The sequence below is a fragment of the Heterocephalus glaber genome, unplaced genomic scaffold (genome assembly GCF_053883595.1).
Source record: "Heterocephalus glaber isolate CG9 unplaced genomic scaffold, H.glaber_assembly_v1.0 deba00000347, whole genome shotgun sequence".
In the NCBI taxonomy this organism is placed as follows: domain Eukaryota; kingdom Metazoa; phylum Chordata; class Mammalia; order Rodentia; family Bathyergidae; genus Heterocephalus; species Heterocephalus glaber.
In genome coordinates this window covers 23,702,223-23,712,395 of record NW_028258143.1, presented here as the reverse complement: position 1 = coordinate 23,712,395, position 10,173 = coordinate 23,702,223, and the positions used below count along the sequence as shown (strand labels likewise).

Sequence of the window (10,173 nt, the reverse complement as noted above, 5' to 3'; positions counted from 1 at the left end):
ATCTCAGAGCCTGCAGAAATTATTTAGACTCACCAATCCTAAGCCTGTTGATTGTGCTCACTCATTCTTTACCACAGAAGTCATGATAAAGGCATATGGGTCATTCTGCTTCCTGACACCTCTGGTGCTTCTAGAAGTGGCCCTATGAAGGATGATGTAGCTTCTCTTCTTCAGATCTGTAAGCAACAATTATTTAAATGCCAATCTTCTCCTGACCCATTGGCCTCATTGTACTTGAATAATAATAAAAAATGTATGTTAAAACCCTTAACTCCATTTTCAACTTCCCTGGAAAATCTACACAAATTCTCCTTTCTCCCAAACTACATATGACACAGTCTATATCATTTGTTCTAATTCTTCCATTACTACACAGACACCATCATGAAGGTTCTCTGCTGCACTGACATTGAGTGTGATATGGCAGCATTCTTCGGTCTGGCTGTCTGGCCAGAACTTATGCTTACTGCCAGAGCCTGAAATAACACCTAGTCCCAGAATGTCCATATATTTGGGAAACTGAACTGAACTCGAGAATGATCCTTGCCCTCAAGTCATAAATTTGGAAAAAGATACAGAGCACAACCAGTTCATTCTACTCCAGTAAAGTGAATATTAAGATAGAAATAAACACAAGCCATTGTTGAACGTGGGGGATGCAGAAGAGAGCTGTCACCCGTGCCGACTTAAAAGGCTTCATGTTGGTTTGCTCTTGGACTTCAATAGGCAAGAGTACTATTGCTTTCAACAGAGCTTATGGATTATTCCACTATAAATTTAAATTTGTAAGTAGCATAAAAATAGTCTTCAAATTCAGTGAATTTGGAGCTCTGGCCAATCAGACTGGAAGACCAAGCATATTTACACATAAGGAAGAAATGATTGCATCCACTGAATTAGCTTTCTTGGATTCCATCTTCTTACCAGCAGGCCCTGTCTTCATTCCCTCTGCTGCTGCTTTGTCATGTTCACACCAGCCATATGCCTTCATCTTTGGGGAAGAACCAAGCAGTGAGAAAGAACCTGCCATTTCTCTTACACCTTGGACAAGTGATTCAACCTCCGCAAATATTTGTCTGTCTTCAATAAGCTGGCATCAATACTAATAGTAACCACCATTCAGAGTTAGGATAAGGATTAAATCAGTTCATCCATGAAATATGTCTTGCACATACTAAGAGCTCAGTAAATATTATTGTTACTACTCTTACAGTATCTCCCTCAAATCTCACCTCCAATTGCACACATGCTATCAGATCCTTCCTCATCTAGGGCACTTGTATAATGTAAAATCATGACCATATTTATATCTTACCTTTTAAACTTTTCCCAGAGCTTATAAAATGAAGTCTAAACTCCTTAATAAGCCATTAGAGAACACCATAACTGTCCCTTACCAATTTCTGCAGTGTCATTTCTCATTATAGTATTTCTCCAGCCAAGCTGTGCTACTAGAAGCTGCTCAATACATCTGGCTTCTCCAGATCTCCCCTTTGTACTTGACCAGCTCCTACCTTCATCTATAATGCCCTCAGCATTACAAGACACCCTTGCCCAGTGAAAATCACCAACTTCGCTACTTTGTTCTCTTTCATCTCAGTGATTGTTCGCTTGCCATTTTTTCATTGATTTATGTGTTTTCCACCATAGGCTGTGCCAAACTTAGAGCAGGAACAATATCTTTCTCACCTTCATATTGCCAGGGTCTGAAATGGTGCCTGAAAGGTAGCCATGGCTCACAGAATTCTCATAGAAATATGCATGAATCAGATGAGCACAGTTACTTAACATACCAAAATTAAGTTTCTCTTTAATCTGCTAGTTCAGTTTAGAAATTTAGCAAAAAGAGTTGGTTTCAGTACCAATGCCAGCACTTAACCCTTCCCAGTCTCTCCTTCTACCTATATCTAACCCCCTCCCTCCCATTTCCCTTTGCTACACACAGGACAGTACAGATAACTGGATCCCACACATCCTTTGGTTGACTGATCTGTCCCCAGTGTATAAGTGTAAAAAAAAGTTTAAACCTAAAGGAACTGATCAAGGTTCTCAGGTGTTGTGTGATTAAACATTTAGCTGATGTCACAGGGATGTGGTTGGACTAGTGCCCCTTTCTTCTCATTTCAATACTGCACATTACAACTTCTTACAAAGCTCAATAAACTGACTCACTGACATAATGATTTTAGGGAAATATTCAAACTCTGTGATTTAATAATTCACTCATTCTCCAAATACATACCCATTATGTCTTGAAAACATGTTATACTGCATTATCAATAAAATTGTAAATGAAAGTACGCCATGGCTTTAATGCTGGTCAGAGCAAATATGAAAGACTGTATGGAACCATGGAATGCTTCAAACAAGAAACCCTAAACCACAGAGGAAATACTGGACTTAATTGGATTGTTGTTAGTTGTATTTTAATGCTGAGTTGTTCCTAATGGCATGTGTCAGTGGAACTTTCCATTCTCATTATGACATTATTATTGCTTATTTTATGTAAGTCTGTAACTGATATTATAGATATATAAATCTATGTTTTCTGTTCCCTTTAGTCTTCTTAGATACAGTATTTACTAGAATATCTTTCCATTAAAACCTTTCACTACAAGTAACAGTTGATGCAATCTCATTAAAATGTATTTTTCTGAGGGAAAAAATCTTGAAAGAAATGCAAAAGTGTCACAAGTCTAATTTTTAAATAAATTATTACTTGGATTATCATCCAAATTTATCATGTAATAAGCTAATTCTAAATTCTTAGTATCATATACAGTCTTTGATAAAGGCATATGGAGCTCAATGATTCTCATGGCTTGATTGGGATTAGAGCAATGCTAAGAAGGCTATTCCCACAATAAAATTGTTGCTCCTCAGGGTCACTAAATACATACAGAGATGAGGCTGTTTACCGACCACCTTTCCACTCTGTCCCAAAGTCTGAGAAAGATTTTATTTTTTCTTTAGAAAGAACAATATAGCTGAATTTCTTTCATCTAGGTCATTTACCACCAAGGCTACCTGCTGCTTAGTTTTGCTCTGAAAATGTGCCCATTTTTAAAAACTCATATTTGCCACAGGAGAGGTGACAAAGAATGAACCTCGCAAACTTCTAACTACCAGGCACATAACGAACCAAGAACCCAGGCACTATGCTCCAAAATCCATCACCACATCTCTGTCAAGACTGCTCCCACCACCAGTACAGAAGTAGATATCATTACTTAAGTAATGATAAGTAGATATCATCATTTAAGTAGATATCATTAGCCTCAGTCTATAGTTCTGGAAACTGAGCCCTAGATTTTAGGTTATCTCGGAGAGGAGTGGCAGCAATTGCAAGATCTGCTAAGATTTCCATTAACATTTTAAACAGTAATGTCACATGGATTATGTGTCATGCCTCCACAAACCAGCTCCCTTCTCAGGATCATTCCAGTTTGCTTCTAGTTTTCTCTATCCATGAGCTAGTGGTCTCTTCTATGGCTTCTAAAAATTTGGTTGAAATAGACTCATGACAAGTAAAGGTATTTTCTAGTTCTGGACTCTTTATATTCTTTCTTTTTCTTTTTGGTAGCAACACTCCCAAATTCCTTCAGTGAGTCATTGTACCATGACTCTTGTTTTGTGTAATGTGTGGCTGAGTTAAGTACTCCTAGCAGCAGATGTTGAGTCTATTTTAGGCAGACTAACCCAAAAGAAAATAGTTTAGCTGTACCCAAGTCAAAAAACAGAGATCCATTGACAAACAAAATTCTGGAATGTATTTCACTTCAGCTATTAAGAGTTAAATCAACTACTTTTCTTAGTCCTAAATCATGGTCCCTCTGTTGTCCAGAATATTTCAAGTCTATTTCACTATGAGTACTTCAGAGACAGAATACACTGTTCTTCTGTCTATCTATAACACCTGCCCTACTTCTGATACATTTAATACATGTGGAGTAACAGAAGGGTGGATACAGACACGAGAGGACAAACATCTTGTTAGGTGCCATCCTGAATGTAAGCAATCCCCACAGACATTACTCTGCTGCACCCCAGTCAGAAGCAGAGTAACGGAAAAGAGGATAAGGGACAGGTGATGAGAGAGAGGGATGTTTAGAAAATGAGTTAGTGGCTTTGCATGGATACTGAAATGACTAAAAAACGGATATTTTGGTAAAAATTGAAATATTCTTGCATTTCAAACACCATGAAAGAACTACAAAATTGGCAGTAGTGAAGGCACAAATATAAGCAATTAAAAAGGTCAACTAATGAAAAGCTATCTTTCCAATTAGAAAATAAGAAGTCCCACCACAATCTGCAGCACCTCTATCATTTTCTAACATATATCCACTCACTATAGTCCACCTGGGTAGTATTTCCATTCTAATCGTTCTTCTCAAAGCATTGTATGTTTTTTTGACCCTTTCCTTGCATCATATTCTTCAAGTTTATGTACAAATCACAGTCCTCTGAGAAATCTTATTTTTTCTACTCTGAGTTATGAACTTAACACTCAGTAGAGGAAAGAAGCACTTTCTAAGAACAATTGTCTACAGGATTACAACAGTGATTAAGAGACAAGATGGTAGGTTTCCAACACTGTCAAAGCAGTGTCTTCACATTTAACCATGCGTTTGAGCCTCGGTGGAAGAATTCCTTCTTTGTTACATCAATGCTTTAACTGCATCAGTATTTTTCTTCATTAAAACAAAAATATAATAGTCATATTTCTTTTGTTTTGAAAGTGGAAACTATTTTATAATTCTCTTTTATTCTTCCTTTTCACCCCTTATTATAGCATCTAGCAGGTACACAGGTAAGAATATCCTAAGTATGTGAAAGTTTTGCTGAATCAACATACATCAACAAATCAATTGTCTGCTGAGTGTAGGTAGTACTATTGATGTCACAGGAAAAACAGTCTCTTCATATTGGGAAGTCTCCTTCCAAGGATGGGACCATATTTCAAGCAGCTTCCTTTCCATCACACAAAACCTTGTGAACCCACTATTCATAAATATATCCCAAACATACATATTCTGAGATCTCATCAAAATTGCTGCCTGAGCAAAAGTATCTGCAGCCTTCTTCATTCCAAACCCCTAAAAATGACAAAAATATTTTAAAAATAATAAATCTGTAACACAATAGAAGATGTAGAAAACATGACATTCAATTGTCGGAGAGAAGTATAGCTAAAAAAATATGCAAGAGAAGTGACAAAATGTGTAAAGTGATGGAAATTTGCCAGAATAGCCTAGTTTCTGCTGCCACAGAAAACATCTCAAAATCAATGCTACTTGACACACAAATTTAATTCTGCTTTATGCTCTGTGTCCAAGAGGTCTGGTCGGATTCGGCTATACTCAAAGGCCTGGGCTGCTTTAGCACGGAGACACAGCGAAGCTATCAAGAGTTCATTGATCAACAGCAGCCTCATGGCCCTCTCCTGAAAGACAACTGTGAAATGCAGACAAGTAAGTGAAATATTTGGTGACTAGTACTGTCTGTACCACTTCATGGCAAGCTATTTCCTTAAAATCTTTCAGATGATTCTTTGTGGCTTGATTTTAGGAAAATGGCAGACCCTAGCCTTGTAAAGGAAGAGCTAAGGAGAGGACAGCTAAGGAGCTAATAAGAAACCTAATTTTATTGCTATTACACAAAGTATTTGTTCTCTACTCTTATTGGCATAAATTGGTTTCTTTCCATCTTTTATCTAGTACATTTTCTCTTTCTTAATAACAAAGGTATTGGGATTTTACCTTTTCCCTGCAACCAAGCAGGAAGTCCCATCTGAGAAAGAGGAACAAAGCCTTGTATAGAGATTCTTTGTGGGTCCAATGGGTACAATATAAACTATATATTTATAAATTCCTCCTTGATGTATTCACCAGCCTCTTGGTTAAAATGTGTTCAAGGAGTGTCCCTGTGTGCCAGGTAATGTGCCAGGTACTCTGTCTCTAGACACACACACACACACACACACACACACACACACACACACACTGCTCCCTGCCCAAAGCAGAGGAAATAGACAAAAACATGAGGAAAAGTGTCCAAAGCATTTTTACAGAATATTCCAAAGAATTCAACAATGAAAGAAGAGCAGATCAGTTCTGCAGGTGAACACAAAAGTAAAAATCTATAAGGAGTTTATATTGAAAATAATATTGAAGGAAATGTATAAGGTCCCTGTTAGGTAACATTCTGAATTTTAGAAAAATGTTCTGTTAAGTTTTTTTCTCTTTTTCCTAACTGTAATCACTTTCTTTCTGAAGTCATTTTTCCATTTACTTGCTTGACAGAGTAATAGAACCCTATAGGATGCCATTTTTCTTCCTTCCAAATCAATTCCAGTTTGCCTTTTCCAGCTGTTGTGCTGAATTTAAGTCCACAGAACCAACCTGGAGGCACAGGAAGCTAACACAGTGAAAGCCTATTCATTTGACTGCTCCTTTCCCATTTGATAGTTAAGTCAGCTTTTAAAATAATGCTCACCTTATTTGTTATTCTCCTTCTTTAGCACTACCACCAGCTGTACTTTCCACTTCACAGGAATTTTGGTCTATTCCAATTTTCCACTTCTCTGACTCTGATCCCACATTTACAAATGGAATCCCAGGTTACACTAATATCTCTTACTTGCTGGCTCTGAAGAGATCAATATTTCAAAATGCTATATGCTTTATAGATCAGCCACTGCATGCATACAAATACAGTGATATTTGAATCATTATGGTATTTGTAATTACATAAGCTAGTGACCAAAATATGGAAACTATATCCTTTGTGTCTAAATTTCCAAAGATCATTTTGATTGTTAAACCATGAGCTGTTTACATATCTTTTGTTAAATTTAAGAATTTGAAACATGGCAGCAATTGAAGTATAAATAAATAAGCTAAATATTGACAGTGCATTGGATAATTTAATTCTGATCACATCCATTGTCAATCAGACATTTTCTTGGTCTGGCATGAATGTTACCCAAAAGTAGCATTCAGCTCCTCCAGAATCTTTCTGCCACAAATTTCTTCACTTACTCATTCAAAAAATAGTCATTGAGCACCCTATGTGACATGGTGTGAACTATCCTCCAGGAATACAAAGACAAATAAATTACTTCTCAAGAGGCTCTTTGTCCACCATAGGAGATATATACATATATAGGCACTGAAACATAACAAAGACAATGATGGAAACACACAGTACCTTGGAAATGAAGGGAGACCCCACCTAAGAGAGGCAGAAAACATTCAGAAGGAAGGGATACCTATGCTGAATGTGGAAGGATAAAGAGGAGTTCACTGGGCTAAAAGAATTGAAGTCCAAATATTAGAAAGAACAGAGCATGTATATAGATAGGAAGCTGCATGTTTCAATATGGCCAAAATAATTCATGACAATGGGTATGTATTAGATATTAATAAAAAATAAGAGATGATCTATGCTTCAAAAAGATTAGTTCTGAGGGGACAACTGGAAGCATGAAGTAGTCTTTTGGATGATGCTTTGCCTTTATATATGCATCTTATATTTTTCACATATAGCATTCAATTTGATCCTTTCATTAGCCCTGAAGGTGCATTTAATGAAGGTCCTCTTCAATCTGCTGATAAGGAAACTAAGACAGGAAGATATAAAATATGTTGCTTTGACTCGTCATGTAATAAATTACAAAATTAGGCCGTAAGCTCTGATCCCACGGCTAACAAAATGAACCAAAATTTCAATTCAATGATGTATGGGATCAGAAATAAAGGCAGAAATTATGAGATGCAGAAATTTAAAGGAAAGTAAAAAAATCAGTGTTCAAAAGTCAATGTAGAAGAATCTGACATATAGGATAGAAGTTCAGCAGAGTGAGGAAGAAATGCACCTTTAGAGGCAGAAGAAAAATAAATGCTTAAAAAGTTAAAGTCATTAATTTATGATTTGACTTCCTTCTCCTGTTGAGCATTGCCCTTGTCAAAGGATAATGGAGAACTGGAAAATATTTATTGCAATCCTATAACACATTAAACCCTGTGCCTTCTACTTTACAAGTCTTCTCTCATTTACCCCCCAAAACAAAACAATAAATTTCCTTATTTTTTCATCCATGAAATGGGAATGAATCCAGATTAAAAATAAAAAACATGTGAAATGCACACATAGCACTATGGTTCACATACAGTACCCTTCATTCTACAGGTCCAGAAAGTAACCTGGAGAAAGACTGAATAACTTGCCTTCAACCACACAACTAGAGGAAATAGTAAGAGTGTTTTCATTCAAGTATGTCTGTTTTATACCTTCACAATCTTTCAACTAAATAGTGTAAACTCTTGGCTCATGAATACAACTAAGGCAGAACTGATTAATAAGCAAAATACACATTCATAGAGAAAAAGTACTTTTTCTATAACTAAAAATGTATGATTTGATATTCTCCCTCATACCCCACTATAATAGGTTTTCATTTACGAAACTTCAGACTTCCTGAGATCCCCATTAACTGTAATTGTTTAAATAATAGATGATAGATATAGAAGATAGATAGATAGATAGATAGATAGATAGATAGATAGATAGATAGACAGACAGACATCTATGCATTGATATGATGTTACTGTCATGCATAGCCAGTTTCAGGTGCTTTGTATTTTATGACTTTATCTGTAATTTGCTTAATTAACCAGTGTAATGTTAGCAAGCACTGAGCAGGTGAGGTGTTAGAAGTCTCCTCAAGTTATTACATGCTGATCATATCCTTTGATTTAGCAAAAACCAAACTACCTGCAAGTATCAAAAGAAGGTAAAATCATCAGGCTCCACAGAGTCTTCAAAGTAATAAAATGAACCAGTTTCAAGGCAAGAAGAATGACCCCCATTAAAAAGGAGTTTTAAAAATTAGGTATGTTAATACAATTCAGTCTACAGGAGCAGTAGTCAAATGAAAATATATTTAAAGAGTGCTTCTGGCCCCTGTGGTATATGTACCCTGGGAGAGCCATCATCTCTTTAATAACTTTGCTGTATTTCTTTCCCACATTATTGAAAATTGTTTAATGAGCAGTTTCCCTCAGAGAAGGTATCAGAATCTCAGAAGCAGTTGCTATGAGAGATACTCTTTAAAGCTTGATGAAATTATGTTTACTCTCTTACATTTCTTCCTGGAGCGGTTGAAATAGTGGTGCTTTCATTTTTTTCTTTTAGAAATATGTTTCTACTAATGAAAATAATACATGTTTGCAATAGAAATTTTGAAATTTAAAAAGTATAAATAACAACAAATACATAGGTGATCCCTCTGTTTAAACACAGAACTCTTAATGTTTATGCTTATTATTTTATAAATTTAAACTCCTGGGTTATTTTATATGAATGAGATCAAATATATACATGTTAATTGCATGTGTATACATGTGTGATCTTGTAGCCTACATTGTGTTTTTCAGTGATTATTATCCCAAATTGATTTTAAGCCCTCTTCTAACACAGGCAACTACTGCCTGAATACTGCCACATCTCCCATCCCATAGTGGTCTTCATTCCTCTTTACATCTAACAGATGCTTTGCATCATAATCCGTGAGCTTTAAGGTAGCTTCTCTCTCTCTTTTTTAGCCTACTTATCACATGCTTCAGCACAGCCCAGTGAAGACACATGCACATTCAAGTCAAGAAGCCAGGCATCAACTTGCCCACCTGCAATGACTACCTTTCAGGCTTGGAGTTAGCCAGGGGAGTTCCCCAGGTGTCCATATTTCTTATCCATGAAATTGCTATGAATCCACATCACAAAGTAAAACACACCTGCATACTACAATAGTTAACAGGGTAGACCAAAGATTTGTGGTGAATTCTAACAGTAGTAGAAGATGAAGAAAATTAGTACAAGAAATTATGTCAGTAGTGATAATTGTAACATTTTTCCAATACTACTAAGATCTGATTTTGTGTGTGTGTGTGTGTGTGTGTGTGTGTGTGTGTGGTACTGGTTAAGTGTCCTCTACCACATACTTAAAACCTGTCATAAGATTCTTGAGTATAATAAATTTTACTGAAGTTTCACAGCGTAAGTCAATAAAAAAATTAAATCCATGTTTAAACATCACTTTTCCTAGAAAATTAATATTTCCTAAAGAAATTTCTCACTTTTTTTGAAATGAGAACACAATTTTTCATAATT

The 10,173-nt window shown here is 36.1% G+C and overlaps 1 pseudogene; it reads left to right on the top strand.

Annotated features, from left to right (window-relative positions):
• Positions 1–656: 656 nt before the first annotated feature.
• Positions 657–10,173, top strand: part of LOC101700099 (L-aminoadipate-semialdehyde dehydrogenase-phosphopantetheinyl transferase-like) — a 172,195-nt pseudogene continuing 162,678 nt past the window's right edge.